Raw genomic sequence first — 19,288 nt, forward strand, 5'->3', positions numbered from 1 at the left:
TCAACTGGAACCCTAGGAGATACATCTATCTATAGTTGTGTTTAATTGAAGGAAAACATGTTGTGTGCCCTTATTCCAGGAGGTGAAAGCCTGTGTTTGAGCCATGGCCAACGGCAAGTCAACACATGCGCTTGTCAGGCAGACTGCTTTGTGTTCTTGTGTTGTGCAGATTTACCACATCAGACAGTTTTGCAGAGACGTCTCCTGAGTCCTGGAGATGTCTTTAGGCCTCTGAAGGAGGAAGAGGTGAGCTTCTATAGAGGGAATATGGGTTGTGGGAAAGATCAGACTATATACGCTTTGTCATCCCATGTCACTTTTAAGTCCTGCAAACAAGGACCACAATAGTATTTCCCCATCTCTCCCAGTCCTTTATTTCCCAGTTCCACATCTGTAGCATAAAAGCTGCGTGTATCTCAGTTCCCAGTTTCTTGCTCCTTTGGTGCTGTGAGCTTCTGTAGCTTGGGGCTGCTGTCACTTCTCCCCAGTCATACGACTATCCCTGTTCGCGAGGTCTAGACTGTAGTAAGAATTAGACATCTTTTCACTTTCTTCTTGTCTTTGCAAGCTCCTTGTAATATTTACAGCTGTGTCTATGTGCTAAATTGTACTGGGTCTGGCTGGAATGTTAACTTTCCCGGCAGCAGCCCATTCAGTGCCGTACTCTGTACTTGTAGCTGGAACAGCAGTGTTATCACACCAGTGTTGTGTCTACTGCTGAGCAGCAGTGGCACAGCATTGGGCCTTTCTCTAACCCTCCTAGGGGGTGGGCAAAAAGTGAGGAGAGAAACATCACTAGGGCAGCTGACCTAAACCAATCAAAGGGATATTCCATACCATGTGGTGTCACACTCAGCAATAAAAGGTGGAAACAGGAAGAAGAGGGGAGGGGTGGGCTCTCGTTGAGAAGATGTCGGTCCTCCTCTCGAACACCGGCTGCGTGTGTTGAGGCCTTGCTTCAAGGACGTGGTCAATCATCGCTCATTTGTGGGAAGTAGAGAGTAATTTCTTTCCTCTGCACTTCCATATAGCTTTCATTTATTTTGTTTGTTTGTTTTCCTCCCTTTTTCCCCTTTTCCCTTTTACTTCCCCTTAGTTAAATTGTTTAGTTCATGGTAGTCTTTATTTAATTATTATAATTATTTCCCTTTAATTAAATTATTCTTATCTCAACCCGTGAGTTGTTCTTTGCTTTACTTCTCCCCCTCCTCATCTAAAGGAGGGGGAGTGAGAGAGCGGTTGTGGGGTTTAGCTGCCCAGCACGGTAAAACCACCACATAAATGTACTCTGAAGAAGGTGTGCATGAACATGTTTTAATCCAGGCTGTTAAATGCTGTCTGATAATGTCGCAGGTGAAAGTTCTGCTATTGTATCTGTTCAGGGTATGAGGCTGTGCCTATTGGCCTGCATGATCATGCTGTATGTACTGTATCCTATTTTCTGCTCTGCCTCTTTTTCAGAGAAAACAGCGGAGTTCTTCCTCCAGCACGTGGACAGTGCTTGTGTTTTCTGGAATGCCAGTACCCGATTCTCTGATGGATATAGATTTGGACTCAATAAGTGCCTGTGGTGTGCAGGCAGCTAAGCACCACAAAGCCGTTTGCTCACTCAGCAGTGTGGGAGGAAGGAAAGACTGGAACAAAACTGAGTATCAGTTACGTAAGTAAACAGGTGCACATACTAGGAATTGCAGAAGACAAGGGAAACATTAATTCCTGAGGGAGAAACTACTAGAAATCTCTGTAGCAGGCTCAAACACGCAGTGCTCTGTGTGCTAAAAAATTGTAATTAGGGTTTTATAAGATCATGCAGAGGTCTCTTTAAGAAGAGGGGGGAAAAAAGGACGTAAGATTGCGATCTTGACTAATTTAGTTCTTACAGTTCAAAGGGTAAACTCTCAAACGAATGCATGATGTATGTAAGACATGTGTACCTTTCTGGCTCACTTTTCTCTCTAAAAGTGGAGCTGTAACAGACAGAAGTATAAACACTGCAACTTATAATAGTTAATTTCCTCTAATCAGAACAGATAAAAATCACTTCTGACACTTGGGGAGGAGCGAAGGAAGGGAGGTCACGCTGAATGGCTGCTTCTGCATAAAGATGTAGAGCTATATAGTACAAAGTTGAATATCTTCCGAGGATCAACTACCTTTACCTTGTGTGTTTTCTACAGTGCTGAAGTTGGTATTAGTACTTCTCGTATCCATGCACAAGGACCAGTGGAAATTGAAGGACTCTTCAGTACAAAATGGTTAGTGAGAGCGGACAATCATGTTGTTTCTGACTTCTCAGAGCATGGGAGCATGAAGTGTCCTCATGAGAGCCTACCTCTCCCTCAGGGAAACACCAACTGAGTACTTTTTGAGAAAATGCAGAGGTAAAATGTTTATTGAAGACGTTCAGGCTTCAGGGTGCTTCCTGCAGGGAGAGATTTGTTTTTCATCTCCGGGAGCATTGTTCTTGGTCACTGTGCAGTACAATGAATATGAAGTGATCCTATCCGCGACACACATTATTTGCTGCTGTCTGTTGCTGTTTCCTTAGATAGTATCTGCAAACTGACCTTGCTTTTGCCAGAGGGGTTTCTTCAAAACGTACAGATACCATAAGGAGAAATTTAAACATCTGCTGCATTCTTTTCCTCCCCTTGCTCCCCGCCAGCAAAGATGCCTGGTGGTAGAGTGTAAGTTTTTTTCCCTGTCTTTGAACATCTGTCTTGGTGAACAAACTTAGTAGCTTTTCTTTGGTCATGTGATCATGGCAGCTCTTGAAAGCTCTAAAGCTTTAAGACACTTACTGTCTTTGTTTGATCACTCTGCGATTCCTATGCATTTGGAACGCGTATTTCATTAATGTTTTGACCAAGCAACCTTTTTATCTAAATTCTCTGTATTTTTGACAACTGTAGATAAATAGCGCAACTGCGTACAGTGTGAAGTTTGTTACCTATGTCTACCAGACATTTATTTCTCGTGGGTTTTATATGAAATGTAATCCCTCTACTTTGAAGTTTAAAATAAGCCCTGAATAAATGCTTTCTTTTGCGTACTGGAAGAAATGAACTCACATGTGCATGCTGCAGCCGGGGGCTCAGTGCAGCCCTCCATAGGTTAAGGTGGTTGGAGTGTCAAGGTGGATGGGGAGGGAGTGGAATGGTGCCACGCTGCAAATGCTGGCAGAGCAGGGAGAGGGATGGGTGCAGGCTGCACAGGGACATCCTCTCCTGTGCATCCGTTTCTTGCTGCTAACTTGCCTCTGCACGCTTTGTTGACTGCTGGCATGTGTGTGGTCCTCAGGAACTGACATAGTGGCACGCAGGGCTTGTCTGGGCATCTGGTTGTCTGCTGGGTAGCCATGTAACCCCCACTTCCCCATTTCGGACCATTGTACTCTACTCTGGAACCCTGAGAAACCCATTGTGCCCCACACTCCTCTTGTGCTTCGATGCTCTCCTGAGACTTTGTGACAACTGCTTGCGCTGAACCTGCACAGCAGTGCAACCACAACTGGTACTGCCCATCAATGACAAAAGCACTGCACCCAGGTTTGTATGCCTGCACTAGCATTCCCTGCGATTCTTCTGTCCAGCTACCGCTGTTATTCCTTCCTCTGTCCCACTCGTCTCGATCTTTGATTCCTCTGCCCTTCTCTGTGTCTGTCTTCCTCTATCCTTTCCCCTGTTCTCGTGACATCTAATCTAACTCCCCTCTTTTAGTTTAAAAACTCCCTTGCCCTGTCATTATCTGTCTGAGCAAAAAGTTGCTCTCCAACTTTTTTTATAACTTGCCTTTAGGCACTGAAAGGCAGCAATCGGCTCTCCCTGGAGCTTTTTCTTCTCCATGGTGAACAAGTCCAGCTCTCTTGGCCTGTCTTCAGAGGGGAGAGTCCCCATCGTTTGTTCTAACTTTGGTTGGGTTAATCATTTCCATTAATGAGGAAACGGTTAAGGCAATTACTGCACGACTACCCAAAGCAGCAGTGATAGTAAGAAGTCCACTTCTGTCATCCATTTCCCAAGCAGGGACTGATGGACGGACAGAAGGACGCCACTTGATGCATTGCCTGCCAGGGGAAGGGGAGTTGCTGTGTGTCCATGGGTCTAGGTTCCGCAGCTGGGTGGGTGCAACGGGGTAGGGGCTGGGGGGAGGGTCGTCCCCATGTCTGTCGGCTGCTGGCCCCTCAGAGTGCGGGGGCAGCCCTGCCGGGTGGGGTGGGGGGCTTCCTATTGTAGGACCGGGGGGGCAGCCCTGTGCTGTCTTTGCTCCCCGGGCCCGGGGGGGGGCTACTCTGTGCAGGCGGAGCGCAGTAGTGGGCGAGTGTGGCCGGGGCTGCTTGTGGTGGCGCAAGTGTGTGGGCGGACTGGGGGTTACCGGCTGGACCCCCAGGGCAGGGGAGGGCGTTGGGGAGGCCGGGGCAAGGCAAGCACAGGCGGGGGTGGCGGGGACCGCGCGATGGTGCTGCCGGGCTGGCTCCGGGGTGTCCGCAGTGGCGGGTGGCTGGGAGTGTCTTGCCCCGCAGCATGCTGGGAGTTGTGGTCCTCAGGCCTTCCCAGTGGGAAGCCGCTCTGTGATTGGCTCAGAGGAGCCCAGGGCTGAACTGGCATGCAGGGCTTGCCGGCACTATGGGCGGAAGCTGCTGGGTTCGGCTCGGCCCAGCCCGCGCCACTGATTTGCTGTGCCACAACAGGGTTGGTGGTTGGTGCTGTCCCCGAGTGGAGCAGGCTGGGAGGAGATGAGGTGGCGGGCGCCGGGGCGCCACGCGGTCAGCGGCTTCTGCTGAAATGGCCCTTGTGCTCGGTTGGGGTGGTGTTGGATCGGACTGGGCGTGCAGCGGGGTCTGCACTGCGCGGGGCTTCGGGGAGCTGGGGGAGAGGGAGGCGGCGGCGGCGGGAGGTGTGGGGGGCAGAGAGGGCAGCAGGAGGAGGTGCGGTTGTGTGCACTTGGCAAACGCCCCTCTGGGTTGGGTGGACTGCTCTGCCCTGAGGCATGCTGGGAGCTGTAGTTCTGCGGTACCAGGCAGCCACGCGGGCTCCGGGCTGCGCGGCTGGTCCTTCCCCAGGCTGGGGCTGGGCTGCGCGCGCCGGGAGGTGCAGGTTGCTGCTGGGTGTAAGTTTAAGCTTGGAAATAGAGGGGGAGTGAGGGAAGGAAAAAAAGCAAAGCCTTACAGAGCCTCAGCTCCACCGAGGAATGAATAACTGTCTTCTTCTGGAAGAACAGTACTGATGTATCAGCAGACTCATATGCAAGCTGATCCAAACTGGGTGCACCTTGGGTGTACCTTGTCTATTAACTATCTCTGACATTGTGCCACCCCATTAATATCAGTGGATGTACCCAGCACCGCCTTGGGGCTACATAGAACATGGAAATTTCTAGTATGTTAATGTTACTCTGTTAACAAAAATGAAGTACTATCTGCTTGCTGTTTCTATTTTTTTTTTTTTTTTCTGTTCAGTAGTCTCCTCAGAAGTTGTTGTGGACATGTTGTGTATCTTTTCTGTTCTTCCAGGATTCATTCGTCAGGAAAGACGACCATGAAATCCGATGGCTGTGGACAACCATCTACCAGATGGTTGTTGCAGATGCTTTTGGTCAACTTCATTCGTCTTCTTAGCTCGCCTTTTCTTATATCTTGAGTTGAATTTTTGTGCAGTGCTATGTTTGCAGTGGTAATGTTGCGGCTGAGGTGTTTTTGAGTAAAAATGATCTTATCTGTAATAGTGAATTCACCGCGTGTGGCTTTGTGGAATGACTCCCACGATCATAACATTTTTCTTCTTTGTCACAGATATGAGAAAAGCTCTTTGCAGAGATATGGAGAAGGAATTAGTTATATCTCTGCCTCATCCTGTGAGACCAGAAGACATGGAGTAAATGGAAATTACGATTCTCAGGAGACGTACTAAGAGTCTTGGGTTCCTTTTCTGCCTTCCCCCTAAGGCCTTGGGTACATTGGGTTCACCCTGGGAAGGGCATGTTGCTCAGGGCAGTTATTTCCTACCTGAGACAAAGTGGGGTGTGTTTTTCTGCTGTTTTGAGTTGCGGTTTTCAGCACGGTTCGCGCTGCTACCGTTATTGAGAAAATGGTTTGGGAAGATGTGTCTGCCATTTCTCAGGATTTTCTGCCACTGCCTGCTGGCAGAAAAAATCAGTAATGCAGGTGGAGCAATGTAGGACTTCCCTGAGGTAAGCCTTTAGTGGACGGGGACCCCTAAACTCGTGCGCCGAGCATTCAAGACAAATGTCCGTGGCACAAAGATCAAGGACAACTTCTCAGAGGTAAGCAGCTTTCCCTTTGTTTCCCCATCCTCTCAGGAGCCGTCTTTACTATGGTTGTACACCCTTCAGGCTCACAACACTCGTTTTCTCCTCTACTTAGTATTCCTAGTCCCTGCCTGGTGGTGGGTCAAAGTCTACGGGTTGATGTGTTTCCAAGTTAAAAGAGATAAGTACATCTATTTAAGGTGACATCTAGTAGGATCATTTAAAGTAAACTAATCTATATAGTAGTAGGTGCTTTTATTGCATGCAGCTCTTCTTCAGGTGAGTAATTCTTATAGCATAAGTAATTCTTTTCCCATGTTTCATTCGTGATGTTTGTAGCGTGCCTCTCTATGTGTATGTTTGGCCTGGAGCTGTCCTGCCTGGCAATTTGTGGTGGTAGCTAAAGTGGTGTTCCATCAGTGCAATAATACATTGTCCTGACTGGTTTGGAAAAGACATCTGGTCTGTCTGTGGGCGAATACTCAAGCTCTGGGCGAGTACTCGAGGGCAGCTGGCACAGAGTCTTTTTGCTTTTTTTCCAGCAGTAGGTAAACATTAGGAGGAACCAGTCAAAGGAAACAGCTTTCTGAAACCATCAAGTTCTTGTTCGGCAACTTAGTGACTGGTTTGATCTACTTCACAGGTGTATTTGGTCTATTTCTAAGGTGCTGAGGCAAGTTGTCCACTGTTTTGAAATGATAATGTTGTAAACGGGGTCCCTTGTGTTGTTGAGGGATGGGTACTAATGCTGGCAGCTGAATGACTATCCTGTGACTGTTTTCATTTGATAAAGCTGAAACACAGTGTACAACCTGGGACGTCACAGCCAGAGCTGCCTTTGGCAAGGTGAGTGAGGAACAGATATAGCAGTTGTTGAGTTGCAGGTCTCACTGTTACTCTAAGCATCCCCTCTTTGTCTTTTAGAGGTGGTGTAGCTGTTTGAAGAGGGTAGATGCAAAAATCTGCCTCAGGGGCACGTAAATGGGCGGAGGTAAGGGAGCAGATGAAAGTAACTGTTCTAGCTGTGCTGTGGCTTTGGATGCTGCCTCGGCCTATGCTTTTCTTTTTCTTTCACAGGTGTCTCCAGGCTCAAAGGAGCAAACTGCACTCTGAAGAGCTGTGTAAGAATAGGGGCTGGTCGTGAGCTGGGTTGGAGCAGAATGGCCAAGTAGCACAAGGTGACTATGAAAGGTGTCCGTCTTGCTTTGTGGGTGCCATGGCAGGCTCTCCACAGAAGTGGCTGAGGATTTCAGATAGGGCAAGAGAGCAACAAGGAGCGGCACGTGCAGGGATGGTTTCCAAGCGCTGCGGTGGCTTTCTCTTTTTCACATGGGGGGCAGGCAAGTGGCTGCGGTACAGGAGGGCATGAGAGTAATTGTCCTAAGTGTGCTGTGGCTTTTGCTGCTGCGGTTGCTTTCTCTCCTGTTTATCAGGTGCCACAGACAAGGTGGGCTGAGATAGCCTTTAGAATAGGAGGAAAGCAGGTAGCTTGAATGCTGCGTGGTTCCTGAGAAAGGTGTTGTGTAGGAAAAAGGTTGTCTGGCGTGGCAGTTCCTGATGGCGGTCTTCTTTGGTAGGCAAAGAGGTGCCCGAAGCCCTGTCCTGTGTAGCCTGAGCACACCTTGCTGAGGATGAAGCCTGCTTTCTAGCAGTTCCCAAAACCGTGTTGAAGCTGAAACGCTGCATCTGTGTTTGGGTTGGGGTTGCACCTTGGTGAGTGTAGCGATGGGTTTTAAGGGGGTGCAGCGGAGGGCCTGGACCCAGTGTTCTGTAGTGTGTTTTGACCCATCAGCATAGCCTTTTGGTTTTCAGAAAGTGAAGTAAGTGATTTTTCCTGTGAGTGGAATGGAATTTATTTTGTTGGTGTATAATCTGTTCTGCTCCTAGATTTTTCTTTCAATGTAAATAAAAGTTTGAGCTAATTCCAGCTGGAAAAAAAAATAATCAGTTACTTGCTTGGTTGTATTGTCCTTTCAATATTCAAAGCTGCAGTGAAAGCATGGGGATTGTTGCTTCTAGAAACACCCCAGTTCTCCTGTCTGCACTCTGCATGCTGTTGAGCTAAGCCATATAAAGAAGTTAATAAGACCACAGCTGCTGCTCCTCCTCTTTCTGCTTTTTTTTTTTTTTTGTGCTTTCCCCCTGCACTTTCCCAGGTGATTGGCTTCAGGTTCCAGGTGGGACCTAATGGTAACTGAGTTGCAGGTATCCCATCAGAGAGCTCCTTCTGCCTGAGCTGCACTCTTGGGTAAGTGCTTTGTTTTTCCTTCAGTTGTTTGCAGGGTTCTTTAGGTGGGTCAGAGTCTATGGACTGATGCATTTTCAAGTAGAAACCAGTACGCCTATCTTTTTGAGGTGGTAACTAGTAGGATCTGTCATTGTAAAGCAATCTAGTAGTAGGTGCCTGTATTGCACGCAGCTCTTCCTCAGGTAGTTATTATAGTAGTATAGTAGTTACTATAGCATGTTTACAGATAGTATAGTGATGTTACCTTGTGTGTTTGCTTTGTGGTTCTGGGTCCCTTACGATTTTTGCAGGATTATGGGGCTTTTTTTGAGTCTTTGCCTCTGTGTCAAATATTATCAAAGTCACGACCTTGGTGGCAAAGTGATGGAGCAGGGTTTAGGAGAAATGTATCATTGAAGCTCCCTGTGTGAGCGTGTATCTGAAAATGGCAGCAGTGGGCACGTAAGGGGTAGTCTGTTTCAGGTTTAGGAACAGTTTGTTATATTTTTGGAGCTTTTGCCTGTGGTTTTTGCTGTCTGTCAAGTCGTTAGACCTTGCAGCCCTCTAGGCTTAAAGTGCTTGGAATTCACATATTAGAAGTATGTTTTTAAGGGGTTGCCAGGTACGTTGTTTTTGGGAAAAAGTAGGGTACAGTTTCTTGACCGCCTAAGTGCAGTAGTGCCTAGAGAGTGAGCAGGGTCACCTTCTTGATCTCTAAAGAATAAGTCTGTTCGGGCACATTTAAGCGCGGCGCCGCCCGGGCACATTTAAGCGCGGCGCGGCGCCGCCCGGGCACATTTCTTAGGTGGAGCTACTGAGCAGGTGAGATAAAAGAGGTGGGAACAGAGAGGTATTGCGCAACTGTACAACTGTATGTTGTATCAGAATCAGTGAGCGTTGTGCAGGAGGTGGGTATCAGGGCTGGCATGCTAGTGAATGCTGGTTCTCTGTTTTTGCAAGTGATGATGAACATGTTTGATGTAATTCCATTTGAAAAAGTTCCAGTTACTTGACTGGTCGTGTTGTCCTTTCGATATTAAAAGCTGTAGCAAAAGCATGGGGATTGTTACTTCTAGAAACACCCCAGGTCTCTTGTCTGTCCTCTGCATGTTGTTCAGGTAAAGCAGATTTAAAAAAAAAAAAAAAAAAAAAAAAAAAAAAAAAAAAAAAAAAGGAAACTAGCTGCTGCTGCTCCTACTTCCTTGTGCTTTGTCCCTCCCCCTTTTCCAGGTGATTGGGTTTGGGTATTTGGGCGGGGCCAAATGGTATATGAGCCCCAGGCATGGCATTAGAGAGCTCCTTCTGCCTGGGCTGCTCTTTGGGGTAAGTGTTTTGTTTTTCCTTCAGTCAGTTGCAGGGTTCTCTAGGCAGGCTGGAGTCTATGGATTTCTGGATTTTAAGTGCTTGGAATTCACTTAATTTAGTAGAGGCTGCTTACTCACTTTTTTTTTGGGATGGTTGGGATACTCTTCTGTTTTTGATCTGTATTTCAATCTCTAGATGAATCAACCCACTTGTGTAACTCTCCAGAGGACTAAAACCAGCTTGATTACATGCTACAAGATGCTTGACCATGTAGGTGCAGGGGACTGAGCCGTGTTGTATCAGAGTCACCTTTTTCATCTGCAAAGGGTAAGTCTGTGATTACCCCTGCCGGGGCTGCTGTGCATGCACGTCTTTTTGGCATTTGTGGAGCTCAGTTGTGGGTTTTTTTTTTTTTTTTTTTTTTTTTTTTGAGGGGCAAATAGTGTGTGTGCTGAGCGTGGTTGGCAGGAGGAGGTGGGGAGCTGCTCAGGACTGGTAGGTTTGGTTTCTAGGAATATGCAGCATCCTTCTTGTGCAATGCGACTGATTGTTGGGTGGGAATGTTCCAGCTTGTGTGTGTTAAGCAATGTAGCTTGTGTAGTGTGTGTTGTGTGGCCCAGGCAGAGTTTGCTGTGGCGCTGTGAGCAAAGAATCTCAGTTAGAGCTGGAGAGCAGCAGAAGTAAAGGAGCTGGGAAGAGAGAGGTATTGTAGCAGTGTACTGAGTCTGGCTGGAATGTTAACTTTCCTGGCAGCAGCCCATACAGTGCTGTACTCTGCAGTTGTAGCTGGAACAGCAGTGTTACCACACCAGTGTTGTGTCTACTGCTGAGCAGCAGTGGCACAGCATCGGGCCTTTAACCCTTCTCTAACCCTCCTAGGGGTGGGCAAAAAGTGAGGAGAGAAACATCACTAGGGCAGCTGACCTAAACCAATCAAAGGGATATTCCATACCGTGTGATGTCAGACTCAGCAATAAAAGTGGAGACAGGAAAAAGAGGGGAGGGGTGGGCTCTTGTTGGGAAAACGTCGGTCCTCTCGAACACCGGCTACGTGCGTTGAGGCCCTGCTTCAAGGACGTGATCAATCATCACTCATTTGTGGGAAGCAGAGAGTAATTTCTTTCCTCTGCACTTCCGTATAGCCTTCATTTATTTTATTTGTTTGTTTTTCTCCCTTCTTTTTATTCCTTCCCTGTCCCCCTCCCTTTCCCTTTTTATTTCTCTTTAGTTAAATTGTTTAGTTCATAATAATCTTTATTTAATTATTATTATTATTTCCCTTTAATTCAATTATCCTTATCTTAACCTGTGAGTTGTTCTTTGCTTTACTTCTCTCCCTCCTCATCTAAAAGAGGGGGAGTGAGAGAGCGGTTGTGGGGTTTAACTGCCCAGCATCGTAAAACCACCACAAGCAGGTACGCTGTGGCTCTGAGGTGCCTCAGAGTGTGCTTTTCTCCTGTCTTTGTAGGTGCTCTGTGCAGTCGTGGACAGGGAAGGGAAATTCTTATGTCACGAAGCTCTGAGTGAAGGTTTGTGTTGTCAGCCTGGTCATCCCTTATCTGAAGCGAAGGGAAGATTGTTTGGTGTTTGATTGTTTTGGCGTATAATCTGTTCTGCACCTAGATTTTTCTTTATACGTAAAAAAAAAATGTTTGAGCTATTTCCAGTTAAGCAATTTCCAGTTACTTGCTGGGCCGTATTGTCTTATTAATATTCAAAGCTGCAGCAAAAGCATGGGGATTGTTCCTTCTAGAAACACCCCAGTTCTCTTGTTTGCAGTCTGCATGCTTTTGAGCTAAAGCAGATTTCAAAAAAAAAGAAAAAAGAAACAAGAAACACACACACAAACAACAACAACAAAAAACCACCATTGGGTGATTTGTTGTGAATGCAACGATCATTTAATCCCTTTGTTTTCCTAGGTGATTTGGATGATACTGGCTGCATTGTTGGAGCTTGGATTCGGAGAGGAACAGGTGAGCACAATTGTATGTTGCATTAGTACTAGTCAGCATTGTGGAGCAGGTGGGCATCATGGCTGGCGTCCTAGTGAATGCTGGTACTCTTTTGCAGCTGATGATGACGCTGGCAATTGACTAAGATGACAATCGGTGCCTGTGTATTTCTTGAGGCGGAGGGAATTTACCATGCAGCAACCTGAGAGCTAAGTTGGGGGGCACCTGGTCTTTGCATATCTGGGGTGGCTAATGGGAGTTGGGAGCCAGAGCAGCATGGAGCCAGCTGGCTGAATAGACTTGGTGCCACTGTGAGGGTGGTTCAGGCTGGGTCACGTTCAGGCTGCTTGTGGCTGGGTCACCAGGCTAATAGAAGAAGCGGGATTATTTTGTAGCTTGAGTGCGTGCGCCAGGCAGGACAGTTTCCTTCTGTTCGTCTGTCTTGTAGTGTTGCTTCTGCAGTGTCTGTTCTGTGCTTCTCGGGTCTTGACATCCTCCTGGCTTTTTAGACTGGACTGACTAGACAGGCGACTTGGTAGCTGTGCAGAAGGGCCTCAATGCTTGTTTTGTCATCATGACTCTGTTATGAGCACTTGTCTTGCAGTCGCTGCTTAAAGAGCAGGTCTGTTTCAGGTCTTGTGCATCATATTCTGTTTGAGATTGCATCTGTTTCCATCCTCACTCTTGCAGAAGTCATCTGGGTTGCATCAGGAGCTCTTGCTTGGGAACTGAATTCCTAAGTGTCTTCTTACAGGGTTTTCAGTCCTCATCCTTCTGGTCTCTTGAATGCAGGCTTTGTAGGCCTCCATCATCCCAGTTCTGGCAGTTGCTTCCAGTCATGTGTTGTGACATTTGAGTCTCTCTTAGGGTCTGCTGCAGAGCACCTGTTCTGACTTGCTGTTGCCATAGGGCTTCCTTCTGGGGGTCACTTTTTCTTGCGCCTTGTGTTGTGTGTTTTGTTTGTAGTGTTTGTGGCGTGCCTGTGTGTGTATGTGTTTAGTCTGGAGCTGTCCTGCCTGGCAGTTAGTGATGATAGCTAATGTGGCAGTGCATGGGTGTACTAATACATTGTCCGGACTGTTTTGGCAAAGACATCCGGTCTGCCTCTGGGCACGTGCTGAAGGGCAGCTGTCACAGTATATCTGTTTGCGCACAACTGCTTGTTTACCTCTATTCATTTAATAAATTGTAAAATTTAATTGCAATCCAATTTGGGACCCAGTCATGTATGACAACTGGGGTTTTGTCCGGGAGGGCTTTGGTTCCTGAATTCTTATTTGATCTAGGAGAGGCGCCCCACCATTTGGTGGCTGCTGTTCAAGTCAGGTCGGGACTAATGGCATCTTGAACCTGAATAAAGGTAAGCAAAGGTTTTGATTTTTTTTTTTTTTTCATCTCCCTTGCTGGCTGCAGCACTATATTTTGCCTGTAATTCTGCGTGTGAAGATCTGAATGAAGACAACGGAGTCGTAAGCGTTTAAAGCGTATACTGTTCTGTTGGGTGGGTTTCGGTTGCCTGTGTGTGTAAGAGTGTGACTGAGACGGAATTTAGTTCCAAAGCGATTGTGGAGGTCTTCTAACCACGGTTCCAATCTCCCGCGAGGGACTTGGCTGGTGAAGGACTGAAGGGATTCCTATAGGATTTGTGGGTGGGTGATAGATCTTAAATCCTCTGTAAGACACTCTTATTAAGGTAACCAAGGGCTGTGAGAATTGCCACAGTAACATTCCTAGATGGGTCAGACAAAATCGAAGACCAGGGACCAGAAGAAAGGGAGCAAATTACCAGACATACCACCAGAAAGTCCATTAGGAATAACGGTTAGAAATTGGAATGATAGGGACCCCAGAAAAGGAAAAAGTAAATAAAAAATGGTCCAGTATTGTGTGATAGAATGGCCAAAGGAGCCTTTAAGACCACATGTCTTTCAGCCTGCTTTTGGATCCTTTGAAGACTGTATTTGTCAGGCCTTAAATACACATGTTAATTCGAAGGAACCTTTTTGCCGGGAAGAAAGTGATTATGCAGGATTATGGATCAGGAGGACTTCATGTCCTTTTCCAGCCTCAATATTTACACTAAAAGCAGATAAGAAATTTGAAGAAGAAAAAGAAAAAGGCAATAAATGGGAGCCGTTGGATAACCTACTATCTCCATATCCTAACAATCCACCTCCGGTGGCTGTGGTATCGCCACCAGTACCACCGTTGCCCCTGCTTTCAATACTATCAGCACCAGAATGAGACCGACCTCTGGCTGCATGCACGAGAAGTAGGACTGCCGTATCTGAGAGAGCTCCTCTATATCCCTTAAGGGAGGTAACTGGTGTATAACTGGGTTGGAGTTTTAACAGGGTTTTAAGGGTTTCAGGGTTAGCGTGTTAGGGTTTTAGAGTTTTTTTTTTTTTTTTTTTTTTTTTTTTTTGGATGGAGTGTTGCTATGTTTTTTAGGGTTAGGGTCCTAGGGTTTTATTTTTGGTCGGTTACTTAGGGTTAGTGTTTTAAGATTTTTTTTTTTTTTTTTTTTTTTTCAGTTTAGGTTCTCCAGGGATAGGGTTTTGAGCGTCCTAATTTTTTGGGTTATGGTGTTGAGCGTCCTAATGTTTTGTGTTAGGGCTTTGGGTTTTAATCATCCTAATTTTTGGGTTAGAGTTTTGTGTGTCTTAATTTTTTTTAAGTTTATGCTTAGAGCGTCCTAAAGTTTTGGGTTTTGGTTTGTGTTTTGAGCGTCCTAATGTTTTGAGTTAGGGTTTTGAGCATCCTACTGTTTTGGGTTGGCTTTGGGTTTTGAGCATCTTAATTTTGGGGTTAGGGCTTCAAGTGTTCTAATTTTGTTGTTTAGGGCTTTGAGAATCCTAATGTTTTGGGTTTGGGTTTTGAGCATCTTAAGTGTTTGGGTTAGGGCTTTTAGGCATAGGACTTCAGGGGTTTAGTGTGGTAAATAGTTTGGGTGAGGCCTGTAGGAGTTTCAAAAGTTTTTAGTGTTAGGGCTTGAGCCTTTTTTGAAAGGGCGTAAAGTGCTGGGGTTACAGTGAGTGCTGGTAAATGTATTTCTCGAACACTCGGCCTGTGATTGGTCAAGCCAGCTGCCAGGGGAATGCTGGTGGGCGTAGTTTCCCGGCACCGGGCTTCCGGGATGCCATGTTTGTTGCCCAGAGCATACCGGGAGATGTAGTTCTTGGACTCTGGACTTCCGGGAGGCCATGTTGGGTGCCCAGATCATACGGGAAATGTAGTTCTTGGACTCTGAACTTCCGGGAGGCCATGTTGAATGCCAAGAACATACCGGGAAATGTAGTTCTTGGGAAGTAGGGTTAGGGTTAGTGTTAGTGGTTAGGGTTAGGGTTAGAGTTTGGGGTAGGGGTTAGGGTTTGGGGTTGAGTAAGGTTTAGAGGGTTGGGGTTAGAGGGTTAGGGTTAGAGGGTTGGGGTTGGGGTTAGGGGTAGTGTTAGGTCCGTTAGGGTTAGGGGTTAGGGTTAGATTAGGGTTCGGGTATGGGTTCGGGTTAGCGTTAGGTTAAGGGTTAGGGTTAAGGTTGGGTTAGGGTTACGTTAGGGTTAGAGGGATAGGGTTCGATCCGTGGGCAGCTGTTAGGCTAAGGGTTAGGGTTAAGGATAGGGTTAGGGTTAGGGTTCGGGTTAAGGTTGAGGGTTAAGGTCTTAGGTTTAGGGTTCGGGTTAGGTTAGGGTTAGGGTTAAATCCGCGGGTAGCGGTTAGGGTTCGGGTTAGGGTTAAGGATGGGTTTGGGTTAGGGTTGGGTTAGGGTTAAGGTTGGGTTACGGTTAGGTTTGGGTTAGGGTTAGTGTTAGGGTTAGATCCGCGGGCAGCCGTTAGGCTTAGAGTTAGGGTTTGGTTTTGGGTTAGGGTTAGGGTTGGGTTAGGGTTAGTTTTAGGGTTAGGGTTAAGGTTGGGTTTGGGTTAGGGCTGGGTTAGGGTTCGGGTGAGGGTTAGAGTTAGATCCGCAGGCAGCCGTTAGGGTTAGGGTTAAGGTTAGGTTTAGGGTTAAAGATGGGTTAGGGTTAGGTTAGGGTTAGGTTAGGGTTAAGGTTGGGTTTGGGTTAGGGTTAGTGTTAGGGTAAGGGTTAGGTTAGGATTAGGGTTTAGGTTAGGGTTAGGGTTCGGATTAAGGTTGGGTTAGGGTTGGGTTCGGGTTAGGGTTAGGTTTAGGGTTAGGGTTCGGGTTAGGGTTAGAGGGTTAGGGTTAGATCTGCGGGCAGCCATTAGGGTTAGGGTTAAGGTTAGGGTTAGGGTTAAATATGTGTTAGGGTTAGGGTTAGAGTTAGGTTAGGGTTAAGGTTGGGTTAGGGTTAGGATTAAGGCTGGGTTAGGGTTAGGGATGGGTTAGGTTTAGGGTTAGGTTAGGGTTATGGTTAAGGTTGGGTTTGGGTTAGGTTAGGGTTGGGGTTAGGGTTTGGGTTAGGGTTAGGTTGGGGTTGGGGTTAGGGTAAGGGTTAGGTTAGGATTAGGGTTTAGGTTAGGGTTAGTGTTAGGGTTAAGGTTGGGTTAGGGGTTTCGGGTTAGGGTCGGGGTTAGGGTCGGGGTTAGAGTCGGGGTTAGGGTTAAGGTTGGGTTAGGGGTAGGGTTGGGGTTAGGGTTAGAGGGTTAGGGTTAGATCCACAGGCAGGCGGTAGGGTTAGGGTCAAGGTTAGTTTTAGGGTTAAATATGTGGTAGGGTTAGGTTTCGAATTAGGGTTAGGTTTACGGTTAGGGTTAGGGTTAGGTTAGAGTTAGGGTTAGGGTTAAGGTTGGGTTAGGGTTCGGGTTAGGGTTAGATAGAGGGTTAAGGTTAGATCTGCGGGCAGCCGTTAGGGTTAGAGGGTTAGGGTTAGATCTGCGGGCAGCTGTTAGGGTTAGGGTTCGGGTTAGGGTAAGGTTTCGGGTTCGGGTTTCGGTTAGGGTCTGAGGGTTAGGGTTAGGTTTAGTTTCTGACTACAGAAACTGGAACAACCAATAAAAATCATCATTATTGTGTTTAGGAGCAAATCAATGGCTTCTATATCATCAATTAATTGTACATGCCCTTGGAAAAAGCCAAGGCAATACCTCTCTTGCCTTGAGCTGTATCCAAGCGCAATTATGGATACAGTCTGTAGCAGCAGCTATTATTAGAGAGGGAGAAGGAGGAACTTTGCCCACTGAAATTCAAAAATTGATTTGGGATAATGCTTCAGAATTTGAAAAAGAATTTCAAGCATGGTGGCAATTAGTCAACTTTACCCATTATGCAGAAAATGATAAAATTGTTGCCTTTATACTTACTATAAGTAATGCCACCGTATACAATGTATATCCGATCATTGCATTAGGACTCAATCATAATGGAACTATACTTTATCCTAAAGAGCATAAAGTATGGGCCCATCAAAAGGGAGGAAAGTGGCAAACAATTAATGTAAATGCATGCATTGTGCATGAACAAAAAGGTTTCATCTGTGAAAGTAACACGCTGGAATCTCAAGACATTTGTCTTGACACTGAGCAAAATATTTGCCACTTTGAGATACATCCTAATGAAACCCTTGATACTGTACTTGTATATATTGGGAAAGGTTGTGTTTGCATGAGAACTCATTGTGATTCTATAGTCGTAGATAATGCAGTGGTAGATACCAGTAATCACTCTAATGTTGTGTTTGCAATTTTACCAAAATTCTAGGATGTGATTTTAAATACTCAGTTCCTGTCACTTCTTATCAACTTATTGTATCTAATTATATTCTGCTTCATGAACTGCTGCCTACTCCTATTGGAATGAACCTCACCTTGGTGAAGAAATTGCTGGTACATGAGGACCTGAAGCAGCTGATGACACAAGTCTGAGAAAATGGACAAAAGACTCTGATTACTGTCCATCATGATGCACAAGAAATACATCGAGTGATGGAAAGAGTAAAGAGAGATGAGAGACACCGTTGGTGGGACACTTTGTTTGGATGGTCGCCAAGGCAATCTTCAACAAGATGCTTCACCCTGTTATCGTTCTGCTAATACTGTGTTATGTTTCATACTGACAAGTAGTTTGTATGTTAAACTCTGGTTTATGATGAAACGTTTAGCATCCCTATACAATGTACATACACTCGATAAACCTTATCCCGAGAATGTATGTGAGATCCCCGACATATTCCAACCATCGTGAAGCTTGAGTGACTATAGTCACGGGGTGGATTATGTGGTGTAAATGCCTGAAGTAACTAGGAAAATAAAACTAACATTCACAGTTTTAAGGAAAAGGTACAGCATTGAAGAGGCTTTCAGGGTAGGGCATAACTCCATTACCTGAGCGTTCCCTAGGCTCCCAACCTTAGATGTTATCGCGCTGGGGAAACTTGGTGTGCTAGCCCTAAGGAACAGCACGGAGCGTAGAGTGGAGTGGAGACACCACGCCTAGGCTCTGTAATCAGGTGGGGCCTCGATTGTTCTTGTGCACAAAGCTGCACTTTTTGCCACCCCGAGCCAAAGAGCTGTCATGTTTTGACAAATGCTGTACCCTAGTGTACTTTTTGCTCATTATAATATCATTATAATACCAAAACACACCGCCATCCCAAAAGCTACCCGCCTCCAAGGTGCGACCACCAGGGCATGCGCCCTGAATTTCTCGGAGCCTATTACTTTAAACGGAGACGGGAAAACTTTACACCAATCATAACTAAGATATGCTTGACTAGAGCCACTCAAGCTCCACCTAAAAGATAGAAAATAATATAAATTGGCCCAAGAGAAAGGGGATGTTAGGGAAGATACCACCGTCAGGGGAAATACCATCCCGAGGAAATACAACATCCTTAGGACTTCCTGACTCCTGGGATCAGTCGACAGGCTGAACCTCTCTTCCCCCCCCCATTGGGACGCCTTTGGGTGAGATCTGAATACTTGCTTATAAATCTCTATAGAGTCTTTGATCCTTTTAAAGTGTTTATTTCTAGGCTGCACACCTGTAATACCTGTAACATATATAACATCTGTAACATCTGTAACACCTAAAACACCTGTGTATTTTATGCATACTAGCTTGCTTTTGCAGACAGTCACTATTGCCGGCAATCCAAAAGAACCTGATTATCTGTTGCTGTAAAAAGCCATACTTGATTGCATTTTGATAGCTCTCATTAAGTGCAACTAGGGTGAGGGTGGTTATCCGTGATAGTTCAGTGTTCTGAATCCAACCAGACCCTCAGACGGTTAACGCGTTTTTGGTGAATGTCCGACTGGTTCAGTACTCTGAATCCAACCGGGCCCGTAACGGTTAATCAGCTACACCCCTTAAAGTGACACCAGGGCAACACTGTAATGGTCCCTATAGAAATGTGGCCCTGTATTGCCTACAACACCACGGTGTCACCACCCCATGGCAACACCCCATGGTTGCCATGGCAACAAAACCCCATGGTTAAAATGGCAACACAAAATCATGGTTGCTATAGCAACAGAACCAAAATGTTACCATGGGAACAGAACCCCATGGTTGCCATGGCAACACAAATCCATGGTTACCATGGCAACACTACCCCATGGTTGCCATGGCAACAAT

At 46.2% G+C, this 19,288-nt stretch overlaps 2 long non-coding RNA genes across 12 annotated transcripts; both read left to right on the forward strand.

Moving 5' to 3' along the window:
- The first annotated feature begins 912 nt into the window (after positions 1-912).
- LOC309891487 lies at positions 913-3,013 on the forward strand. Its single transcript, XR_014319514.1, has 3 exons — positions 913-1,001; positions 1,462-1,660; positions 2,178-3,013. It is a non-coding gene; the product is annotated as an uncharacterized lncRNA (long non-coding RNA).
- A 1,596-nt stretch (positions 3,014-4,609) lies between these two features.
- On the forward strand, positions 4,610-18,833 carry LOC309891489. Of its 11 annotated transcripts, none has more exons than XR_014319515.1 (11): positions 4,610-4,691; positions 5,513-7,113; positions 7,192-7,258; positions 7,345-7,445; positions 7,845-7,980; positions 8,424-8,515; positions 9,995-10,126; positions 11,268-11,328; positions 11,722-11,775; positions 11,873-13,114; positions 17,527-18,833. It is a non-coding gene; the product is annotated as an uncharacterized lncRNA (long non-coding RNA). The 11 variants fall into 11 exon arrangements; XR_014319516.1 differs by having other exon boundaries at positions 4,650-4,765; XR_014319523.1 differs by lacking the exon at positions 4,610-4,691 and having other exon boundaries at positions 4,924-6,940; positions 7,061-7,113.
- The last annotated feature ends 455 nt before the right edge of the window (positions 18,834-19,288 follow it).

This window comes from Aythya marila, assembly GCF_965140915.1.
Source record: "Aythya marila genome assembly, contig: HAP1_HAP1_SCAFFOLD_269, whole genome shotgun sequence".
In the NCBI taxonomy this organism is placed as follows: domain Eukaryota; kingdom Metazoa; phylum Chordata; class Aves; order Anseriformes; family Anatidae; genus Aythya; species Aythya marila.